A 25,902-nucleotide genomic window follows, 5' to 3' on the forward strand; every position below is an offset into this window, starting at 1 on the left:
AAACATTACAAAGAAAGCTGCCTAGAAGCCAGTGACAGTCATCAGTTTGACTACCTGCGCCAGCTGCAAGTCTCCAGCAGACTGAGAACTTTTCAAACTAACTTGGTCACTAGTGTACCCATACATCCAGTGCACGGAACACAGTAATTCGACTTACGTAAAAATCATACACTGGTAACATTTTCAGAAATTTGACTTTTATCTAATAGAAAAACATTGGGGGTGGAGAGCTGATTTGACAGTATCGATGGTGCAGATTTGCAAAAAAGGATGAGAACACTGAACAAAATGCAGCTCCTCTACAACTCGCCTACTGAATATTTCATGTATATTGTATGCACTCTCATTTTTTAAAAAAATTTGTTGTTATCCAATTCCTACAACAGCCAGAATGAAAGCTATAAAACTCAGTTAAAAGTGAGATAGAGAAAAGTCCCTAATTCTCCCTTCTCAATATGTTATATCAAATGTCTTTTAGTAACTACATTAGAAGGCAATTACGGCTTAATAGCTGTCTAAATCCATTATCAGTGTACATTTAACCTTTCAATATTTAAAGATAATATTTAATTTGAGCAAATTAATGGACTGCCTGTGAGACCAAATACATCTATTTAGTCTTTCTGGTTTTCCATCAACGATATTTCTCTTTAGAGACTGGGTCTTGTGACAAGAAGTCTGGTAAAAATGGAGTTCTTTCTATTTGTAGTTTAAACAGATATTAATAAATGAGAGGCCAACCTAACCCCAAATGAGATGTAATGTCCTTATTAACTACATGTGTCTTCTACCATCAACAAAGCTGCTTTTAATTCTCTGCAGATTAATTTGTATCATTAATAGTTAAGTGAGCTTATATACCTTTATCTTTCAGTGTGATTTTTTTTCAAATTCCGAATTGTTTAATCTCTCTGACTTTAAAAGGATTAATTTTCCAGGACAGCATTTTTTTCCCGCAATTTGCCCTGTATTTCACATCCTCATTTAAGAATAATAGTGTTTAAGAACTATAATAGTGGCTTTAGTGTCTTGTTATCTTTTCAGAGACAAGATCAATCAGCAAAAACACCACTGTAAGAAGAATGAAGCATAATTTCCCAGCATTGTATTAATAAATGCAAATGAATAAGATATTAAATTAACCACAACTAGGTCCTCAGCTATGAAACGCAAACTGTCCAAATGAAGATTTGATGTTTTAAGGCCTATTATTGTATTAAGAATTTAAAGGAGAACTTTCTCCACAGTAAAGTAAATACACATGCCCATATTACCTTTCTTTTCTTAAAGGTTAAAATCAATCACATTGTTCATTAAAATAAAGTTACTAAATCATCACATTTCATCACGTTAATTCAAGTACATTAGCACCTACCAATCTGAAAAATTTCAAGAATTTTGTTGACATCTTAGTCACATTTTGACAGGTTATAATAATTCTAGTGTGAGTAAAGTATTTTTAAAATAACTTAAAATGTAGCTTGTCCATGCCACTTATTGCTCCAACTTCCACTTTATGAAAGTTCTCATGGTCCCTAAATCCAGAAACAAGTTGGTCATCATGCAGGAGTCACATCCAACTCCTAATAATGCCTCTTCCATCTCCTAAGACCACTGGAACCGCGTGTTATGTAAACGCACAGCTCTGTCGGCAGCAGAGGTCATGCAGAGGATGTGAGCACAAGTTGACCATGAGTTGTTTGGACTGAACCCCATTAAGGACTCTACATAAACTATTAAGATTCTGGCGAGCAAGTGCAGAAATGTGCTCATCTTGCATCTGGCCAAGAAAAGCCTCCTGTGTAAGTTCCCCTGCTAATTACACCGGCCACCTACCAACCTGGAGCGACCCGCATCTTTCTTCCATCTCTCCCGGTCTTCCATGTGCAGGGGCAAGTTTGCAACCCATCAAATTCCTGTTTAAGTCCAACAGTTTTCCTCTATAAAGTCTGTCTTTTTTTTTCGCCCTCTGGCTGTGCTGGGTCTTAGTTGCAACATGCAGGAGCTAGTTCCCTGCCCAGGGATTGAACCCAGGTCCCCTGCATTGAAAGCACAGAGTCTTAGCCACTGGACCACCAGGGAAGGTCTGTGTTGGGTCTGATTTTTTAATACTGCCACAGTATTAAAAAAAAAAAAAGACTATGTTTTAGAGTAAACACAAATTTATGTTTAAGAATATCCAATATGTTTAATTTGCCCCAAAACTTAACATGAGAAAACAACCAAACTAATATTTTATGATTAGATTTCTTAACAAAACAATCCAGTATAATCTTTAAAATGTCTGTCACTGTCATCAAACTTTTTGTTTAGTGTTTAAAAAAAAAAAAAACTCTAAATAGAGAAAATATATGTACATGGTTTAAGAATCAGGGTCATACAAAAGTTATACATCTCTACCATACTCTTCTTTATTTCCTCCTCAGTCATCCTCAGGTAATCAGTTTGTTCCTCATGTTTACTTTTTAAATGCAGTGATGGACACAAAAGCCTGCAGGACTACAGTTTAGGGAGCCACAAAGAGTCGGACATGACTGAACAACTTAACAATTTTTCACCGTTTTCATGGCAGTATATACATATATTCCTATTTCCCCCCCTTTTTTGCATGTAAGGTAAACTGCCAATTTCCTACACTGGTATGTCCAAGACTAAACTATCAGTTAATTTTTTTGTTTATTTTATTTTATTTTTTTAGCCATACTGTGTGGCTTGCAGGATTTCAGTTCCTGGACCAGGGATTGAACCCATGCTCCTTGCAGTGGAAGGTTGGAGCTTTACCCTCTGGACCACCAGGGAATTCCCTGAACTATCACTTTTTAGTGGGAATATTTTTAAAAAGTACATGAGCTGGTTGAAACAATTTCCAACAAAAACGCAGAGGATCCATATCAACCACAGTTCTATTTGTGTAACTACCCAATATCTTCCAGATCTGAATACACAGGAAAATCTTAATTAATCCAGCAAAAAACCAATGTCTAAATTGGAATCTTTTGAGTATAGTTTTCCTATTTAAACCTTATTAATTTCAATCACAGATTATAAAATTGGGAGGTAATCAAGTAATGATCATTAAAAATAAACCTCTTTAGTTATATTCTATTTGAACAAAGTAACCCAAAATTATTTATTCCCGTACAAAGTCTAAGCATTTCTCATGGAAAAAATTAATATTAGAGTCACCCATTCTTAGGTTACAAAATGTGTATGGATAAGCCTGAAATGAAGGATGTCCTTTTTTCTTAATAAATGATTTTAGGCCAAACAAGTCAAGAATTGATATTGATGCCTTAAAAACCAGATTGTTACTGCTTTTAACCAAAGTTTCCATCAAAAAAGATAATGCCAAGGCATTTCTCTTTGGAAGGATAGGATACTTTCAAAGCATCATATCCTCCCAATCAGGCTTTACTCTATTATTCATTAAAGTAACTTAAAGGAATTCTAGTATATTCCCAACCCAAGACTATGAGAATCGGTTGCCCATCTAACTTGTAATGGTAGGTAGGAAGAAAGAGAGCTAAAGAAGAAGCATAATTTTTTGAGAAAGACATCAGAAAATTCATTGAATTGAGATTTTTGTATACATTAAAAAATGCGTCGTATACTGTCTGCCCTTTAAAAAAGTTAGCATCATCAAAGCAGCTACCAACACACTCCAAACACCAGACATTCAAACAATGAGACCAGCAACATCAAAGCCAAATAGAATGAGTTCCCCAAAGCAAAAGCAAAAAGTAATTGTTAGTTAGACTTCCGCTTGTGGCCATCAGAAATGTTACCTTAATTTGGCCTTAATGACCTATAATCAGTTTTAGCATATGGCTTTTAAGACTGCCATTATTCAGCTTGATCTATGGATATAATGGAGCAGAACACAACTGCAGGTATAATTAAAATAAGTTCCTGTAAAAGTGGAATATGTAGTACATTGCTAATGTGTAAATGACTAAATAACTTAATTAGGTGAAATGAAGTGCACTTATAACCACAGATACTTAAACCAAATCACGATAACACTGTGTACACGAATTTTTTTTTTCAAATGTTTCTTTAAACAGTAGGGCAAAGAAATACAAAGGAACTGGGACCTATAAAATGACTCCTGACTCCTGACATGGAAAATGAAAAAACTAAACCAAATTCTTTCCAGAGGTCAAAAAATTACATATAATTACAGGATTTTTTTTTTCCTAAAAAAAAAAAAAAAGCTGATTTGGAGAGCAAATAAATATAAGAATGACCTAGTATTTTGCTTTTGGCTCCCAAGTTTTATTTTGGATACACATTCTCTTTTATGTTAATAATTTAAGGATTGAGGGGTACAAAGAGGGATGAAGACTAAATTCCCCATACATAGCCTGAGTTACAGTTATACTCTGGCGTGGTTTCCTAAACGTAAGTAAGTAAACCTGCTGTTCTTCTGGGTTTGCCATTCCATAAGTGTAAATAACCACGACAAACGATCATGTGGTAACAGCTTTCTGGCTGTACCAGGAGAAAAACATGGATGTTAAAATTCACCCAAAAAGTCTGCTCCCTGAAGTAAGATAAAGCAGCAGACAAGCACAGCGGGAAGCGAGTGCGAGTGCACACGTGGGGCCCTGATTCAAAACACAGCTGCTGGGTCTAATTTTAGGCCAACTGGCCTTGTCAGTGTCTCTTAATAAGGAAAATTTCCCCACTGAATATTAGAAGCTCTAAAAAGAAGGGGGGGAAAGCACATAATAATATTCGTTAGTTATCTCTACCATGGCCACTGTTTTATGCAGAAAATATGTACTGCAACTTCTCAGAGAAGCTGAGCCAGTGCCGTGAAAGGTATTTCAGTTAAGGAAATTTTACTCCCAAAAAATGACCCATGAAGATCCAGAAATACATGGGCCCAAATCAGAGATACCAAGGGAACACTTCATGCAAAGATGAGGACAATAAAGGACAGAAACGGCATGGACCTAACAGAAGCAGAAGATATTAAGAAGAGGTGGCAAGAATACACAGAAGAACTGTACCAAAAAGATCTTCATGACCCAGATAATCACGATGGTGTGATCACTCACCTAGAGCCAGACATCCTGGAATGCAAAGTCAAGTGGACCTTAGGAAGCATCACTACGAACAAAGCTAGTGGAGGTGATGGAATTTGAGCTGAACTATTTCAAATCCTAAAAGATGATGCTGTGAAAGTACTGCACTCAATATCCCAGCAAATTTGGAAAACTAAGCAGTGGCCGGAGAAGGCAATGGCACCCCACTCCAGTACTCTTGCCTGGAAAGTCCCATGGACGGAGGAGCCTGGTAGGCTGCAGTCCATGGGGTTTCGAAGAGTCGGACACGACTGAGCGACTTCACTTTCACTTTTCACTTTCGTGCATTAGAGAAGGAAATGGCAACCCACTCCAGTGTTCTTGCCTGGAGAATCCCAGGGACGGGGGAGCCTGGTGGGCTGCCATCTATGGGGTCACACAGAGTCGGTGACTTAGCAGCAGCAAGCACTGGCCAGAGGACTGGACAAGGTCAGTTTTCAATCCAATCACAAAGGGCAATGCCAAAGAATGTTCAAACTACCGCACTCATCTCACACGCTAGCAAAGTAATGCTCCAAATTCTCTAAGCTAGGCTTCACAGCACCTGAACCACGAACTTCCAGATGTTCAAGCTGGATCTAGAAAAGGCAGAGGAACCAGAGATCAAATCGCCAACATCTGCTGGGTCATAGAAAAGACAAGAGAATTCCAAAAAATAGCTACTTCTGCTTCATTGACTATGCTAAAGCCTTTGACTGTGTGGATCATAACAAACTGGAAAATTCTTAAAGAGACAAGAATACCAGACCACCTTACCCGCTTCCTGAGAAATCTGTATGCAGGTGAAGAAGCAACAGTTACACTGGACATAGATTAATGGACTGGTTCCAAACTGGGAAAGGAGTACATCAAAGTTGTATATTGTCACCCTGCTTATTTAACGCTGGCCTGGATGAAGCATAAGCTGGACTAAGATTGCCAGGAGAAATATCAATACCTCAGATATGCAGATGACACCACCCTTATGGCAGAAAGCAAAGAACTGAAGAGCCTCTTGATGAAGGTGAAAGAGGAGAGTGAAAAAGCTGGTTTAAAACTCAACATTCAGAAAACTAAGATCATGGCATCTGGTCTCATCACTTCATGGCAAAGAGACAGGGAAACAGTGGAAACAATGGCTGACTTTATTTTGGGGGGCTCCAAAACCACTGCAGACAGTGACTGCAGCCACGAAAGTAATAGACGCTTGCTCCTTGGAAGAAAAGCCTATGAACAAATGAGAGTCAATGCCTAGGCAGGTTGATAAGAAGTCCGGAGTCCCTGAGGAGGAGAGAAGGATCTGGGGCTCTCAAAAAGCAGGAAAAGACAAATACCTTTTGTTTATTTATTTTTCTCTACATTCCTTACTCTTAGTCACATAAAACACTTTTTTCTTTAAGCCCAGAACTGATGATTACACAACAACTCAATTTAAACTCTGTGCTATGGATTATCGGAGAAGGCAATGGCACCCCACTCCAGTACTCTTGCCTGGAAAATCCCATAGATGGAGGAAACCTGGTAGGCTGCAGTTCATGGGGTCGCTAAGACTTGGACACGACTGAGTGACTTCAATTTCACTTTTCACTTTCATGCACTGGAGAAGGAAATGGCAACCCACTCCAGTGTTCTTGCCTGGAGAATCCCAGGGACAAGGGAGCCTGGTGGGCTGCTTTCCCTGGTGGCTCAGACGGTAAAGTGTCCGCCTATAATGTGGGAGACGCGAGTTTGATCCCTGGGTCAGGAAGATCCTCTGGAGAAGGAAATGGCAACCCACTCCAGTACTCTTGCCTGGAATATTCCATGGATGGAGAAGCATGGTAGGCTATATAGTCCATGGGGTCGAAAACACTCGGACAGGACTGAGCGACTTCACTTTCACTTTTTCTTTTCACTAGGGATCATATAACAACAATGTATCTGCTTGAGGACAGTTTCTCCTTCTTGAAAACCTCACTAATCCTTATACCTTAGAATGTATATTATGTGACTAGATCTGGTAAAATGTTTCTATTGTTAAATTCTAATCCTGTTATCTTAAAATGTAAATTGTGGGAGTGGATCTAGTAAGATTTTTACAACCTTGAGACATTCTTTTGATTTATTGTTAATAACTAATTTAAAAAGTATATATAACTCCCTTGCTTAGACAAGCGAGGGGGGCACTCTCCATCCCCTTTCTGACGTCTGTGTCAGAAGCTTTCTGTCCCTTTTTCATACTTTAATAAAACTCTGCTACACAAGAGCTCTTGAGTGATCAAGCCTGGTCCCTGGTTCCGAAGCCAAATCTTCTTCAGAGATCACGAATCCAACACCATTCACCATAAGCTATCACAACCTAGCCAGCATATTAAAAAGCAGAGACATTACTTTGCCAACAAAGGTCCGTCTAGTAAAAGCTATGGTTTTTCCAGTAGTCGTTCATGGATGTAAGAGCTGGACTATAAAGAAAGCTGAGCACCAAAGAACTGACACTTTTGAATTGTGGTGTTGGCGAAGACTCTTGAGAGTCTCTTGGACAGCAAGGAGATCAAACCAGTCAATCCTAAAGGAAATCAGTGCTGAATATTCATTGGAAGGACTGATGCTGAAGCTGAAGCTCCAGTACTTTGGCCACCTGATGTGAAGAACTGACTCAATGGAAAAGACCCAGATGCTGGGAAAGATGGAAGGTGGGAGGAGAAGGGGACAACAGAGGATGAGACGGTTGGATGGCATCACGGACTTGATGGACATAAATGTGAACAAACTGTGAAACAGTGAAAGACAGAGGAGCCTAGCACGCTACAGCCCACGGGGTCATAAAGAGTCAGACACGACTTAACAACTGCACAACATCTCTGAATGTCCACGAGTGAAGTCACAGATGTTTCACAATTACTAACATTTATTGAGCTCTTACTGTGTGTAACCCCAGGGCTAAAAATGCTGTACTTGGACATGTTCATTGTACCCTCACAACTCTATCAGGTGAGTCCTCTGAGTAGTACCATTTTACAGACAAGGAGATTCTGCGGAAAGTGATACAATCTCTTCAGCATTTAGGTGACTGAGAAGTGTGGATATCTACCAATAAAAAATCTTGTCTGATTCTGCTTGAAGGAATTATAAATATAAAAGTTTCAGCACAATCTCATATACTCCCAGGTCCTTCAGTAAATGAAATAAAAAACTTTATTTTACCTTATCAAAAGCATTTGCTGCCGCTGTCAAGCAGGGCATCTGTGTACTAATGTAACTGTTGCCTCCCTTGATTTTTCCAGAAAGGAGACACGTAGAAAGTGGTCTCTAGAGCCTTACCTCCAAAATTGTATGCAAAATATTGAATCTTCATGCTGCCTGACTGTCCAAGACAAGCACCCTATCTTTTATCAGATTCCCAAAGCACTCTGTAGCTCCAAAATCGTTCAGACTCCCTGAACGTCACACTCCCTGGCCCGGGCCAGACTTGGAGCAGCACACGCCCCCAGTGCTCTCATTACTCCATTTCTAGTTTCAGAGAACTACCTGTGGTGTTCCAAGGTCACAAATGCACAGACCTTTTGTCTAGAGACTTCCCACTCACCCTTCAAACCCCAACAGACATGGCAGGCTTGATGAAGTCCCTTTGGCATTTACCTCCACCCCAACAATTCTGACCTCCCACTGACCCTCTATACATATTCACTTCCAAAAAATTTACCAAACAATAGGATAACATTTAGTGTACATGCTCATCTCCTTCCATGTAAGCTCCTTGAGATCAAGAACTTTGTTATTTATTACCATTTTTACTATCTTAACTCATTAGCACAGTCCTTCACATATAGTATGGGGTCGATAAATTTGCTAAATTATCAATAAATTAATATATAAACAAAACACTATAAAAATTATCAGTTAATGACTCTGTGTCTGAGAAGGTACTGTATGACACAAAATTCAAAAGAAACGATCTTTGCGTATATTGATTTTCAAACCTTGTATTTGCTGATCCTAGTTCCACAAAGAACCCGACAGACTCCTTACAAAATTCTTTCAAATAATGATTTTTGACAACTTTCTTCTTTTATCTTGTACTCTAATTTTTAAAGTTTGTTCTGCTTATAAAAAAAATACGTGCTCATGATTACATCATGTATATGCAATAAATAAAGTGTATAAAGAAAACATATATTGCCCATACAAGAAAATATGTGACTATCCATGTTTTTTACAATTTTTTTTTTCATTTTTCAAACAGACAAATTCACTCTTTGAGATTTAAAGTAAGTTGCCCAATTGTCCAAGATCATAGAGCTAATAATGGAGAAGAATGGAAGCAGAAGCCCATCCTTTCTAACATGTAGATCTAAAATATATCTCTCTAGATATCAGGCTTCCCTAGTGGCTCAGAGGGTAAAGAATCCTCCTGCAATGCGAGAGACCTGGGTTCAATCCTTGGGTTGGGAAGATCCCCTGGAGGAGGGCATGGCAATCTACTCCAGTATTCTTGCCTGGAGAATGCCATGGACAGAGGAGCCTGGTGGGCTACAGTCCATGGGGTCACAAAGAGTTGGACAGACTGAGCGACTAAGCACACAGAGTTTGCAAGCCATGTCCTCCCCAACCCTACCAATATCCAGTTGCCGCCTGTTTTTTAAAATAAAGTTTTACTGGAATGCAGTCTTGTTCTTGGGTTTACTGGTTACCTACAGCTACAACCGCTACAACAGCAGAATTTAGCACTTGCAGCTGAGAGTATATTGCACACAAAGTTGACATTTATTAGCTGGTCCCTTACAGAAAAGAATTTGCTAACCTTTGCTCGAGACTATGCCATTCTAGTCTCAGAAACATGTATTTATTCTCCAGGTCTAAAGAATGATTTCTTCTTTTAAGGAAAACTCCTTTTTCAGATAGCACACATGTAAGAGGTAAAATGGTAAAACCCGTAACGTAAGGGTCTGAATACTCCTGTGAGCTTCCTTTTAAATTTTATCTTAAAAAAATCAAAATACCAAAATGTTTATTCGAATCAAAATGTCCTGCCAAAGCCCAAAATATTTATTAAAGGAGGCACGAGCCACAAACGGCAGTGGGAAAGCTCTGGAGAGAAAAATCAGTTCACCAGCACTTAATGCAACCCTCCAGAGTCTCCTCTTATGTCTGGCCAAGGACGCCCTGCCCCTACTTGGCCCAAAGAATCCAACTCACCCAATAACGGTCCCCAAATTTTAGTTCCACCTTCTTGATCCTTGCCTTAACTAAATACTAACTGAACACTTATCTAGTTAATACTCTTCTTTATAAAGAATTACCTCAAAAAATAAAACACCAAAACTTAGCCTTCTCCTAAGAATAATATCCATAAAATCCAGGTTCAGCTGTATAGTTACATTTTTTAAAAAATAAATAGCCAGTCAACCAGACAGAAAATAGACAGACACAACTACTGAAATTAAAAGTTTCTATGTTTTCTCCTTCTCCAGCTAATAAAAAATATTCAACAATAATTCAATATTCCACCATGTCACTTCTCAGAGAACTCACTTAATTGTTCTTTGTTTAATTTTCATCAGCTGTCCACTCAAAGACATCAGAGGGATGCTCTGGGGAATAGAAGAGTTAGTGAATAAAAAGCTTGATCCATAATGAAGTGTTGAAAACGTCAAGCTCCCTCCAGAACCTGATGTACATACTATGTGAGGTGATACATGTCTAAGAACATTGCAACCTCTACTCGTTACAGAAATTTTTTAGAAGTCTGCAAGAGAAGAAATAAGGCAGAGGTGCAGAATCCCCCGTTACAGCTCCAATGGCTGGACTAAACCAAGGCTCCCTCTCCCTACCTCTAAGGCCTTGGACAGCACGCAGGGGATCCTCTGAGCCACAGTTTCTTCCTCAGCGGTTAGCTTTCAGGGCTTTACATGGGACAGTGCATCAGAGGGCCTCATGAGTGTGAACTCTCCCGTCCCTAATCTGGGCTGATATTTTATCTACATGCAAAATACATGTGACAATGCCAAAAAAATGTTATAGTCATGGGAAATTCAGGGCTTCAAAGATGGCACTAGTGGTAAGGAACCTGCCCGCCAATGCAGGAGATGCAACAGACGCGGGTTCAGTCCCTGGGTTGAGAAGATGCCCTGCAGAAGGGCACGGCAACCCACTCCAGTATTCTAGCCTGGGAAGTCCCATGGACACAGGAGCCAAGTGGGTTAGGGTCCACAGGGTCGCAAAGAGTTGAACACAACTGAAGCAGCTTAGCATGGACACATCAGAAATTTATGTGACTCTGAAAATCTGATAAATACACAAAAAAAACGTTTAGTGGTTTCCAATGACAATACTATGACTAAACTTAAAATAAGCATGATCTCATAGAACTATCACTCCTCTTAATCAGTAAATTCAAATTTTAATACATATATATGATTACTGAATCACTTATTAATCAAATCCAGAATCTGTTGAATAAAAATAAATTTTAACTTAGATTAGCAGATCAAAGAAAGCCTCTCTGAGAAAATGGTCTTTCAGATAAAGTCTGAATGGAGTTAGTCAGGTAAAGAATGAGAGGAAAGGTTCTCCAGAGCATGTGCAAAGGCCCTGAATCAAGGAAAACTTGTCAAACTCCAAAACCTAAAAGAAATTCAATGTAGTTTAAATACAGAGTGCAATAGGAAACAAGATCCGAATGAGGCTGGACAGACACGTCTAGGATATGTTAAAGAGCACAAAAGTCAGTCTATAACACTGAAAGTGTTTCTAACAGTGCAAAATACTGAAGATGGGGGGTGAACTATTTTGTTTGGCATTTTTAAAAAACTCACCCTGACTGCTTCCAAACATAGATTCAAGGAAGAAGTGGAAATACAGTCAGGAGGCTCCTAGAGTATACCAGACAAGAAATGACAGTCCTTCACTTCAACTGGTCAAAGTAGAGGTGGCGAGCAGAACTCCACGATGATTAGATGGGGAGAAATAAAGGGGCCAATGTGTTCAGATCTCAGTTTAATCAACTAGGTGCATGGGAGCGCCATTCCTAAGATACAGAAGACAGACAGACGTAGAGTAAGGGCAGAGGAGGAAATTGAATAAAATAGACAGCTGACTCTACAAACTGACACTGAGAAATGCAAATGATACTACAGCAATACATATGAGAGCTGGTCGCTTAGAAACAAAGATGATTCAGGAAGAAAATATACACGAGAAGGAAAGTAAATGTACCAACCGCCTACTGTACATTGGATACGGGTCAAGGGCATGGCAAGTATTACCTTACTGAATTCTCCCAACTATCCTGTTTTTACCCACTTTACAATATGAAAATGCTGCTAATAACTTGATGATAACCAACCCAATATGATTCCAGATGGAAGCACTGTGCCATACCGCCTCTCAGCAGAGAAGGAAAAGAGGGTCCAGGTAAGATCCTCAAGGGATTCAATTTACAGTTCAGGCAGAAGAGCAGTCAGCAAAAGAGAGGCAGAAAACCAAACAAACACGAGCAGAAAAGTGATATAGGGATATTGAATTTCCAACAAAAATACATGAATATTCTCTTAAAAACTGCTAAGAAGTTTAATGAAATAGCATTACTAAATTGCTAAATACCAAAATGAGAAAGGAAAGCTGTGGGAAAAGACAGCTGTCTAGAAAGGAATGGCAATTGAATAGACAGCAGAGGTCCCAAGAACCCCAATGGAATTCAGAATGTATTAGAATAAAATCATCTAAGTAAAAAAAAAAAAAAAAAACAACGTCAACCTGAAATTTTGTGCCCTGCAAAACGATCTTTCAAGAACAAGGACACTTTGGAAAAACAAAAATACATGACTTGGGCTCTAACATTCCTATACCAAAAAACTTCTAAAGGATATATTCATCAAATAAAATGATCCCACAAATGCCAAAGAAGCCAAAAACTATTGAGCAAAGAAATTACTAAACAAGTAAATCTAAACACTGTCTATAATGCTAAGATAAGAATAATGTCTAATTTGCAGGAAATATTTTAAAGTTCCAAACAAAAGTACTCTAAGTAGATAAAAGAGTGATATAAAGAACTCCTCTGTGGTGCTAAAACTGTTTCAAAGGAGAGTTAAGATTATAAATTTTAGACTGTCAGATGACTATGCACAGTAAAATCTAAAGGAATCACTAAAAAAAACAAATAAATTTCAAAGAATGAGAGGGCAAAATGGAGTAAAAAAAAAAGAAATACTAACTAGTTATACTTTAAAAGGAATAAGAGGAAAAAAAGAAATGTATAAGAAGCAATACAAATCAAAATTTAAGATTTAGATGACATTAATCACAGAGCTACTACATCACACAATTCCAACAGGCATATTCACAGCATCATCTTTGTAAGAGGCATAAACCAAAATATACAAAAAAGTAATGGACTTAGGTCCTTTGATATCTGATTAGACTAAAATTAAAATTCATCTGTAGCAAGAATACTTAAAACATACCATCTAGGACAGGTTGAAAATAAAAGGTTAAAAATAGATACACTAGATGAATATTAGTAAAAAATAAAGTGAGATAACTACACTAATAACAGACCAAATAGATGATAAGACAAAATGGTAGAAAGAGGATGACCACATATACAGTGGATAAAGCATTTAATTAACCATGAAGACCTAGTCATCCTAAACTTGAATGCATACAATTTCAATACGTACAAAGCCAAAACAGAAACACAGGGAGAATCTGCAAAGTCACCATGATAAAGGATTATTTCAATCCACTTCTCTTAATGACAAAATGTTAGGCAGACAAAACAAAACAAAACAAAACAAAAAAACTCTTGTAAAGGTATAGACAATTTTAAGGCATAATTAACAAGCTTAAATTTCTGGACACATAAATCCTTCAACTCAATAATAAAAGAATACACAATCTTCCCAAGCACACAGTGGAACACTTATGAAAACTGATTAATTAAAACTGACAATAAAGCAAGTCTCACAAGAACCAAAGAACTGTTGTCACATGGAACAGTTCTCTGACAACAATTAAATTACATTCAAAGTCAATAATAAAAAGATAAATAACATTCATTCGTAAAATTTTCAAGGCATCAATAAATTGTGCAAGAATCAAAGAAGAAAATGATTTCAAATATTTACAAATAACATCTAGTGGAACATGTTACATACTAAAACCTATGGAATATATACTAATGGCAGTACTTAAAGGGCATTTTTATAGCCTTAAGTTCTTAGATTAAAAAAAATAACAACGAGCTAAGTGGTGAACTTAAGCTAAAAAAAAAATCAGAATAAAACCAAAACAAATAAAAAGCTGGCAATAGTAAAGATTAAAAAATAATGAAGTAGGAAAACACACACACACAAATAATCCACAAAGCCAAAAGCTGATTTTTTTTTGTAAAGACTAATACATAAAAAAAATGTCTAGTGATCTTGATCAAAGAAAACATACCAAAAAATTAGGAAAATCTGAAAAATCAAACTTAGTTATAGAATCAGTAGAGATTAGAAAGCTAATTAGAGGATACCATACACAACTTTATGGCGATCAATTTAAAATTTACACGAAATGTGAAATATTAAATCCATTATGTATACAATTTTATTCAAATATATGATTTTAAAACTACTGAAAAAGAAAGTAAAATTCTCATTCTCAATATTTAAATATTTGAAAATTCTATCAGTGCTTTAAAATCTTCTCACATGAGGCTCAGTTGTTACACAGACAAGTTTTACCTAATTTCAAGGAACAGATTAGTTGAGACTTATACATACTCTACAAGGGATGACAGAGGGAAAATACTGCTGTATTCGTCTTACAGGCCAGGATAACCTCGGAGCTAAAGCCAGATAAGGACAGTGAGAAGAAATATTATATATTAATCTTAGTTATAAGCACAGATGCAAGATACTAAAGAAAAGAAAAAACTGAGTGCAGGATGTTACTTTTAAACAGTAATAAAAACACATCAATCACATTAACAAATCCCAAAAATCCAAAGGGCATTTACCATATGGAAAAATATAAATATCACTCACAATATTAACAGGTTGAAGGAGATTTTTTAAATCCTAAATATATGTAGAAAAAAATTTATAAAAACACCACCACTCACAAACTCTAAGCAAGATATACACAGAATGACCCTCCTTAATGAAATATATACCGTCATCAATGTCAACAGTGAAAATCAGGGAAAAGACAAGGATACCTAATATTGCTATTTCTATTCAAGAATGAACTTGAGGTCCTAGGTAGCACAGTAAGACAAGAAAAGAAAAAGAAAACAAACTAAAACAGATACATCTGTTTGAAAGGGGTATGAAAAGAAAAACAACTTTCATTATTCACACACAATATGAATATACAAAAAAAGTGTAATGAAAGCACAAAGAGAATTTTAGAATCAGTAAGAAAATTTACCAACATGGCTGACTATGAAATCAATACCCAAAGATCAATTGTGTGTGTATATGTATATATTAAATATATGGAACAATTTGACTATTTAATTTAAAAGAAAATACCATTATCAATAGCAGTAAAAATAAGGTACTGAAGAATGTCATCAAATGATATACATGACCTCATGAAAAAAACTATAAAACTTTGAGATATTAAGGGCAACCTAAAGAATTGAAGAGATACGTGAGTGCAGATAATCATCCTTAAAAATACATCAATTTTCCCCCACTGATCATTAGATCTCACGCAACATGAACAAAATCCCTAAGAGGCTTATGAAAGACCTTGGCAAACTTAACTTTAAAATTTCTGTGGAAGAAGACAGGCCTCCAAATAGCTAAAAGTAAAATGTACATATAGGACGAGCAGAAGAGAAAAGACCTTACTACCATATACCAAAATGTGGCACGAAACTTATTACAAAGTGGCACTGGGGCATGGGTACACAAATTGACCAAAAGATCAGAAAAAAAAGGACTCAGAATGAAAGACCCTTACAAACACAGAAACTCACAGTATTGCAGAAACAGCACTGTGGAAGCCTCCAGAAAGGCCAGACTTCTCAATAAATGATTCTAGAACAAATGTGTATCAAGATATTTAAGAAAAAGCAGAATTAAAAGCCCTACCTGCCACTCAACAAAATCTATCCCAACTGTATTAGAAACTTAAATGTAGATGTCAAAACTATGAAATCCTTTCTTGAAGAAACATATAAAAGAATACCTTCATGACCCTGAGGTGGAGCTGGATTTTCCAACCATGACACAAAACATGAAAAGGTAAAGGAAAAGAAATGACTACATTAAATTTAAGGCCTTATATTCATCAAAAATACCATAGGGAGTGTCAAAAGACAGGTCATAAAATAAGGGAAAGTATTTGCAGCATGCATGACTGAGAAAGAATTATTATCCACATACATATCAAGAATACCCACAAATCAATAAGAAAAAAAAAAAAAACAGAGTCAATAGAAAACTGAGGAGGGAAGATTCTATACAACAAACATGAATGATAAATAAATACATATAAAGATGTTTAACCTCATTAAGTATCAAGGAAATGCAAGTTAAGACCATAGTGAGATACATTTTCTATTTTATAACCCCTAGATTGATATAAGGGGCTTCCCTGGTGGCTCAAACTGTGAAGAATCTACCTGTCATGAGGGAGATATGGGTTCAATCCATGGGTTGGGAAGATCCCCTGGAGAAAGAAATGGCAACCCACTCCAGTATTCTTGCCTGGGAAATCCCATGGACACAGGAGCCTGGTGGGCTACAGTCCATGGGGTTGCAAAGAGTTGGACACAACTGAGTGACTAACACACATACACACACACACACACACACACACACACACACAGATTGATACAAACTAAGAAATCAGAAAACCCCAAAAGTGGACAACAATATGTACCCATAATAATCTTTGATGCTGTGAGTGGATGTGTAAATTGGGTAACAGCTCTGGAAAACAATTTGGCGTTATCTTAACATTTGCATGACTCTGTAACCTAGGAGGTTTACTCACGGATATCCAAGACAGCAAAAGAGATGACCAAGCGCACATCAAGAGGTGTTTAGGAAAATACGTAGTCTCAAAAAATGGGAACCGATCCAAAGGTTCACGAACTGGACAATACATAGATAAACTGAGGCATATTCACCAGCAGTGGAAATGAACTAATGCCACACACAGCCACATGGACAGATCAGAAACGCACGACACCAAGTGAAAAAAGCGAGTAGCACAAGATGGTACAGGACTGACAGCACACGTCTAACCCTCCACCAAGTGAAACCAAACGCCACGCTGTTCAGGGGTACACAGACGTGTCATTAAGCTACTCTAAAAAAAGACAGAATATTTATCTCTAGCAAGCAAGATGGGGGAAGGCGGATAAGGAAGAAACCCACAGGTTCTGATGATGCTCCAGTTTTGACGGTGAGTGGGAAGTCCCCAGGTCTTCCTCACGCCATCATTTAACTTCATAATTCACATACACTACATGTATTATTCTGCAGGTGTCAAACACTACAAGGTAAAATGTGTTTGGAATACCGGGCTGAGGTAAGGCTAATGAAAAGTATATGCAAGGGAAGGATACAGAAGCTGCCAGTGTAGACAACAGCCAACAACTCTTGCTGTGAAAGAGGACCGGTCAGTGGAGAGAGTAAGAGGTGGAGTTTGTGTTTGGCTTATTATGCTTTTGTTGTCTTTCTAATTATGAAATATTAGGAGCACAGAGGGGTCAACCATAACACTCTACAATTTTTCTTTCCAAAAAAAAATAATAAAGTGCTACCAAGCACCCTGTGCGCCCTCCCCACGCCAAAAGGAAAGTGATTGTATTTCGTTCGATTTTTCTTTTAAACTGAGAGTTACAAAGGTATGCCTAGATGCTGATGGGAGTTCCCCAGGAGGCAGGAACAACACGTGAATGTTGTCCACTTGCATCAGCATCACCCACTAGCTCACGAGCTCCAGGCACGTGTGTTAAGGAGCTTCCCGCTCAGAGCAGAGGGTTCCGGACCTCACTCCTTCCACTTCAGCACCCTTCTGAAGAAGCACACGCAGAGCCCGGGGGTCCCGGGGCCAAGAATCACTCACTGGCGTGGCCATCAGGGTCCAGCCCACATTCACCCATTCCCCCGTGCTCTAACCAGCTAGGCCTGAAGCAAAGATGGAAAGAGAGAAGGAGGGGGAAAAAATAACTATTTTTTCCTTCACTTTGAACCATGAGTATACCGCAAGAAGGGTGACGGCTTTCCTAATGTACTAACAAACTTGGCGGGCTGAGAGGAGACTTCCAAGCGTGAAGCATCACATCCGTGAGAAAACAAAGGGAGGGGGGCAGAGAAGGAGTGAGACGGTCAGAGGGAAAGGGTAAGTGGGAAGATTCACCAGGAGGTCTCAGAGCGGAAAGCTTCATTCTGTGGCTAATCCAAAGCTACCAGATGATTTTCCCCATGGCCGCCTCAGACAAAACACAAGCAGGTAAACAGCATTTTCATCTCAGATGGAATATGGTCCAAATCTGACCACCCTCCTAGAGTTCACCAAAGATGCTCAGCCACATCGTGGTGATGTGCTGATACCTGATCCCCAAGTATGCGATGGACTCAATTCCACAAGTTGAAATGAACCATCAAACCAGTCAAGCCTAAAGGAAACCAGTCCTGAATATTCGTTGGATGGACTGATGCTGAAGCTGAAGCTCCAATACCTGATGCGAAGAGCCGACTCATTAGAAAAGCCCCTGATGCTGGGAAAGATTGAAGGCGGGAAGAGAAGGGGGCGACAGAGGATGAGATGGTTGGATGGCATCACCGACTCAATGGACAGGAGTTTGAGCAAGCTCCGGGAGATGGTGAAGGACAGGGAAGCCTGGCGTGCTGCAGCCCATGGGATCGCAGAGAGTCAGACACAACTGAGCAACTGAACAATCAGAACCTAAGCTAGCAGAAGCCTAACTAGTGCGTTACCGAAAACCATTAAATAAGAAGAGTCCCTTTGGTCTCTTTCTCCTACTCCCAGCTCTGCATCCTCTCACAACAGAACTGCAAAATCCATCTTCCACTTTTCTCAGAAAATAAAAAGCACTTCTGTGGTGTCTGGGTGCAAAAAAGGCAGTCAACAGCATGTGGTAGCTGAATGAGGTCTCAGTGTTTCCATTAGAAGATGTATAGTCAATTTTCAAGTATTCAGGTTATAAAAAGTTTCTCATGTGCACACACACACGCAAATGATACTGTGAATGCTCCCCAGTGGACTAAAGTTACACATTCCAAGTAAGGCCTACGGCCCATTCTCCACCTTCACCACCCACACTGGAGGCCTAACAACCTCATCTCTCACCTGGTTTCTGCAAAAATCTCACCACACACGGTTCGGGCCACCGACACTGACTGCCCCTGCGGTGCGTTTTCCGGGCTGCAGCCAGAGGTCTCCCAGGCACAAAGCTGATGGGAGGAAATTGCAAAGTCTCCCGATCTTGCTGCCTGGCATGATCTGGCCCCTACCTTCCACGTCCCGAGCCTCAGCTCTAGCCCAGCTCTCACCCTTCCCCAAACACCAGGCCCTGCGGGTCCCCAGTCCACTTCTCCCATGTACCCGCCTTCCTCTGAGACCTCAATCCAAGGTGTGCCAGCTTCAGGAAGCTTCTCCTGACTAGGTCAGACACCCTATCACAGCTCCTCTGATGCCTCCCACCTCTCCTTTCTTTGCCTGGTTATTCAGTGAATGTCTGTTTCCCACATTCAGCCAATGCAGAACTATACCAGTCTTGTTCAGTATTTTATTTTTGGCACCCAGTATAGTACCTGCTACATGGTAGATACTTAAACTTTCTTAACTTTAAAAGTAAATCAGTAAGTTCTAGCATATAAATTCTAAAACAAATATCAAAAATATTCAAGTGTGGGAATAAAAGTGTATCTAGTGCCCTTGAATTAAACGAGTACAATTTACAAATCTGATATCTCATTTCCACTCCAAAAAAAACCCAACAAAAATATATGGGGCCTAGTTATCATTGCCTTCTAACAAGTCTTTGGTACCAAATTTGAGAAGACATTCATAATACTCTCCAAAGTCCAAGTTCCATAATCATTCAAATGCATCCCCCACCTTTATACTCATGTAGTGTTCTTACCTGGAGAATCCCAGGGACGGGGCAGCCTGCTGGGCTGCCGTCTATGGGGTTGCACAGAGTCGGACACGACTGAAGCGACTTAGCAGTAGCAGTACCCGTGTACACAGGATTTCAATCTTTCAGACTATCTTTCAGTTACTCTATACTTAGCTTATTTGAAAGTATCCTTGGAAGAAGTCTGCTTCTACACTTTGACATCACTTATTTGAAAAGCACTTTCTTACTGAGTCAATATAGAACTTACACCCAAAGACAGCAAGCAGCACCATGCTCCAACTGCAATACTGGCACTGAAATATTTTCTTCTTTATATCACCATAGTACCTCACACTGCAATTTGAATCTTAGCTCTCAAAAAAATGTACTGAATGAATGAACAAGCGAGTAAATCAAACTTAACCATTCTTAATAATTCTCTTGCTATTTCAGCGAAACATATTCACATTGCAAAAAAAAAAAAAACCAAACTATATGTAAGTCATTCCTTTCATTTTTCTGAAGCTTTCAACATTCTTTAAACAAAGCTTCAACAATAATGGATTGTAAGTAAAATTATTTAAAGTACTAATGGACTACTTCTCACCTGATCCAATTCTACCAAAATTACTAGGGATGTTAAAGTGGGACACTGCAAAATGTACATCCATGTAAAAGAGAAATAGTTCCACATGGGCTGAAAGGCAAATGAAAGAGTAAGAAGAAGCTAACAAGATCATGGAGAAATTAAATATCAAAAGAAAACTAGAAACTAAATGAAGAATTACAGCACCCACAAAAGAACAGAACAGCATTCCATGGTTTGGGATACCAGTTAGTAGACAATGAAGCTCTAGAAGGTACACAGCAAAGAACAATTATTTGAACAAGGATTGAAATTACATTGTTCAGTCTTCCCTTCCAAATTGCAAAACTGGGTTATGTATGAAATTGTAGATTCAATCTTGAAACATGATTACCCACCTGATGACCAAAAGCTTTTCTCTCTGAGTTTTAAGGCATAGGGTTGCAAAATATTCCCAAACATGAATCCCTTATGTTCGAAAGTGAAGACTAAGTTTGAGGAAGACATAGGTTTGGAACTGACTTTAATGTGTAAATTAGGTCTAGAACATTCTCTTTGTCATAAAAATCTTGTTTATATTCTATAGCAAATACAGTCATTCATTAATAAATTTTTCCTACACCAATTTCAACTAGAACTTGAGTTCTTGGTTTGAACTGGAAACTGGAATTGTGTGTTACACTGAAACACTTGGAGGTCACAGAGAGAAAGACATTTTAATCTGAACTACCCAACACTCAAGGAGAGGGTGGTGTTTACATATTTTTCCTATGTGTGATGTAATTTTGACACATTTTATTCAGAGGTGTATCTGGCCACTCCATAATGTTTTTACAAACATTATATGGGTTTCGGCTATGATGACAATATCTTTGAGACTGTGTTTTAAATGCATTTCCAAAAGTATTATATGGCAATAATAATCAGCACACTTCCCTGCTAGCTTCTGAACCTAGGGCCACAGCACCAGTAATGGCCTGTGATGATAATAAAATTATAATGCTGATGTTCTGCAATTGGGAAATATTTTTAACTACAGTGTAAAACCCCTCTTGAAGTGTACTGGAGAGTTTCACTTTATTTTTCCAGCTTGAAGATGCAGGCTTTGAGGGTCTATCACTTTGCCAATATGAAATAGCTATTTAACAGCAAACATGGCAAAAGAAGCTAGATTGCCAGAATTCAGTTAAAGAAATCACTTTCTCTAAATTAGCTTAAAATTTCCACTGCTGAATGATATAACAGGAAGAGTTTGAAACTGAGAATATCAAAATCTTGATTTCCACGCTGCCACTGCCATTAAAAATATATACATATGGGGAAGGAACTGGATTATCTGGAAAGGAAATCTCAAAATCAGAAAAGGAAAAATAAAGGGGGCATTCAAGACAGGAATGTCTGTCTGGAGGTGATGCAGATGCCTAGACCACAACTGAGTCCGTGTTGAGCTGAAGAATCTTCTGTCTTCCATCCAGCCTTCCCAGTGGGCTTCCTCTACGCCTGGTTCACAGTGATCTTGACATAAAATCCTCCCCAACATCCCCAGGTCAAAAAATCTCCTCTTCTTTCAAGAATCATACTCTATTTGTCAATGAAACCTTCATTATTCATTTTCCCCAGCAAGAAGTAAGTCTTCTCTTTATCTAAACTCCCACCATGTTAGTGACACTCACCTTCTGGGCACTGAGTACTAATTAAACATGTGCTTTTCTGTCAAAAATATATCCCTCTCAGGGTAGGACCTTGCTCCCACAAAGCCCTCTACGTCCTGTAATTGCTAACACAGGGGATGTGTGCATAGCATGTACTAAAAAGATGTATTAGACGAACCATCAGTAAGAATTATGACGGGGAGATAAAAACGAACTGGCTAGATGGACACAACCAACATGGTACAACACTATATTAAAACGTGAGGGGCTAAACTGATGCTATGCTATGAATCTCCAGATAATCACACACACACACACAAAACAGAACTTTCGAAACCATTCATTATCCATTTGTATCCATCTTAAGTAGAAATAAAAGTAATTACTGACAAGATATGCAAATGTGCATCTTTTCCACAACTTGCTCGTCAGTATTTTACCCAAGAAGAAAAATAGAGGGTCTACAGCTATCATTTCAACATCTTCCTTCACAGAAGCTAGGTCTTCCCTAGTTTAACGGTCCTGGAAATGCCTTGTAGTTAAGTCTTGGCTTGAGCAATTCGAGATTCAAAACCTTCCATTTGGATGCCTTGCAATTCAGCTAAGCACCCCAAAAGGGAGTGGTTAAATTAATGGAAGATTAAAGCCAGGAAGAACATTCTAAAGGGCATTCTGTAATGGGGCTTTGCCACCACCTTCTCTGTTTTATTGGGAAAACAGTCTTTTCCCAGGGGCCTGAAAGTTTATATGCCTACCATCAGTCTCGTTTAACTGTTCGAACTTAAAAATGTCAGAGAAGAAAAAAAGTAATGGAAATGCTGACATGCTATGAAGTCAAGAGGCATAAGCAGGTGCTCCTGCAACCCAGGGTCATAACTCAATCAAGCTGTATTGTGACGTCATCTGTTACAGAAAAAAGCCAAATGGTTTATGAACAGTGCCAGAACCCCCAAGATTAAATTACAGCCCTGATATTTAATCAGGGGTCTTACTTTGTTATTTTTAATAACACAATACATTTTAACAGTTATTCGTCAACTGCCTTAGCCAAATTAGAGCACGTGATGACAAGTGACCTGGATTACAAGGGCCATCTCTTACGATCTGAACTTTTATTATTTTTCAGAAACGGAAGATCATACAAGTTTCCCTCCTCTTAAGAAACATACAGTTGGTACCAACGGATTGAGTCCAAATCTTAATTAAAAGCAGCATGGGGTCCCTGACCAGCGGGTCAGGACATCTGTATTTGTGTCCTATTACAGCCCATAACCAACTGTATGATTTGAGCAAAAGATATTTAACCCTCCCAAACCTTGGCTCTTTATTTTAAAAAAATCATAGACCATCTCTAAACTCTCCTGATAAGTCTAAATTTCTATAAATCTTTTACTTAAAAAAACATATTGTGTAGTTTCTTTGGGATTCCTTGGGGATCAAAGTGCAAAATCTGTATAGCTGTAAAGATGAACTTTTAATTTAATCAAAAATCATTACCATCGAAGAGGCATTTGTCAGCTAAAAATTTAGGGGCAATATCAGTGTGTCAGCAAACGAAACATGTTCTTTAAAAAGTCATGTACAAATAGTGCTGAACGTGTGAAGGGTTGTTTGCAAAACAAATCAATACAGGCACACCCAACAATGGATTGCAGTTAATAAACCACATATAGTAATTACTACCAATGGCAGTTTAGAAAGTCATTCATTAAATGTTAATTGTCACACAGAAGTACAAAAGCAGCCATTTGAACAATCAAGTGGCTGCACCTTTAAATAAAATACTTTCTTACAGCCCTGAAATTCATCCATATAAACTGACTCTAAACACACCTGGGTATTTGATATGCTGATTAACTGGGCCTTTATTTATTGCTGAAATGAAAGTAAATATGACAAGCTTTTCAATACTTTTGCTATTCCTTTGAGCCTGATATAAAATATATATATAAAATGTACAAAAAGTGTTAACCAATCTTCTCTAAAGATTAAATTGCTATTTCTCTTACGACTCTCATAAGCATTAAGAGACATATGGTTCAAAAGGACCCACCTAAATTCCTGTGCCTACTTTATTGCTGAGTCTAAGTGGGCGCACAAATTTAGAAAATGGATAACCCACGTGTAAGCTAATAAACTTGGTGGTCAATTTTGAGAACTTTATTCAAAGTAATAAGAAACCGGTAACCAAAAAAAAAAAAACCCTATGATATGCTTTACTTTATTTTCTGCAATACTCAGCACCATCCAATTGACTTGGAAGAACACCTGGGCATAAAAAATTAGGTCATAAAAGACAAAAAAAAAGAAAAGGGGATTTTTTTTTCCCTATTCCTACCTAGCTTCATTTGGATGCTCTGTCTGTGCAAAATCTGACTTACCCAACATACAGATATAGGTTCTCAAAGTTTGGCCAAGAACATTTTGGTTCCAGACTTGTAAACCAAAGAACGTTTCAAAACACACCATGTTCCTTATTAGACAACTTCAGATCTGTTATCTTGGCTTATGGGAACAGACCTAAATGGCATCATAATACTAAAAGTTGAAAATCACAGGCCTGGGGCCACCAGGACTCAACTCTCTGCCTTGGACGAGGTTGCAAACTTCCAATATAAAATGCAGTTTACCATTAGGAGTAAATGTTTGATCTATAAAGCTTCCAAAATTACTTTGTTTATCATAGCAGATGAAAGCAAAAAGGAATAATTTTAAGCTCAAAACAAAACTGTTTATATGACAGTCTTGACTGCTCCATGATTCTAAGCATTTAAGACAGATTCGAGCAATTAACAGCATAAACTTTCATTACATAGTTCTATTATATATGTTTATGTGACTTAGCTGTTCATCTGTTATTTAAGTGATTTCCTCATTACAATAGTAGGGTAAAGATAATTTGCTGATGCTGTCAAAAATGTGAAGCATTTCAGGCTCAACAGATCTCGGATCCCTACACTTGTTTAATGCATTTTATTTACTTAAGTCAGTGTCAAATAGAGTACTGCTTCTTCCTTCTGAATTTAGAAAATGTAACATTTTAAGCACATGTCTGGTAATAGACATATCAAAACTTAACTTCAAAGTTACTTATTTTAGGGATGCAGATAGAATTCAAGATTTTTGTTCTGGAAAATTAGGTTTCAAAGATCTAACAAGAAACTCTAAGACTTTTTTTACAGTTAAAGATAGGAAACCATTTTTTTAGATATTAACAGAGCAAGCTTGGTTACCTCAACTTGGGGTTTGACTAGGTTCATAAAAATTGAAAACAAAATATTTTTACTGGTACCCAAGCAGATTGCTAATTTACAGCAGAACCAAGCCACAACTTTGAAAATACCCACTATATTTTCCTGGTTAAAAATATAATAATAATAATATGAAAGAGATACTAAGTCACATTGAAATCCCACATAAACTACAAAGCTAGCTTATTTGGATAATAAAGCAGGAAAAATAATGGACATGGCTTATACCATTAGTGTAAACATGTTTTTTAAAAATGTTTATCTATTC

General features: G+C 38.0%; 1 protein-coding gene and 1 non-coding gene across 10 annotated transcripts in view; both read right to left on the bottom strand.

The window, feature by feature from the left end:
- Window positions 1-25,902, bottom strand: part of TCF4 (transcription factor 4) — a 385,563-nt gene that overhangs the window by 350,573 nt on the left and 9,088 nt on the right. The gene's annotated exons all lie outside the window — the stretch shown is intronic.
- TRNAE-UUC (transfer RNA glutamic acid (anticodon UUC)) lies at window positions 2,010-2,082 on the bottom strand. The gene has a single exon. It is a non-coding gene; the product is annotated as a tRNA-Glu (tRNA).

This window comes from Bos mutus, chromosome 24 (assembly GCF_027580195.1).
Source record: "Bos mutus isolate GX-2022 chromosome 24, NWIPB_WYAK_1.1, whole genome shotgun sequence".
Classification (NCBI taxonomy): domain Eukaryota; kingdom Metazoa; phylum Chordata; class Mammalia; order Artiodactyla; family Bovidae; genus Bos; species Bos mutus.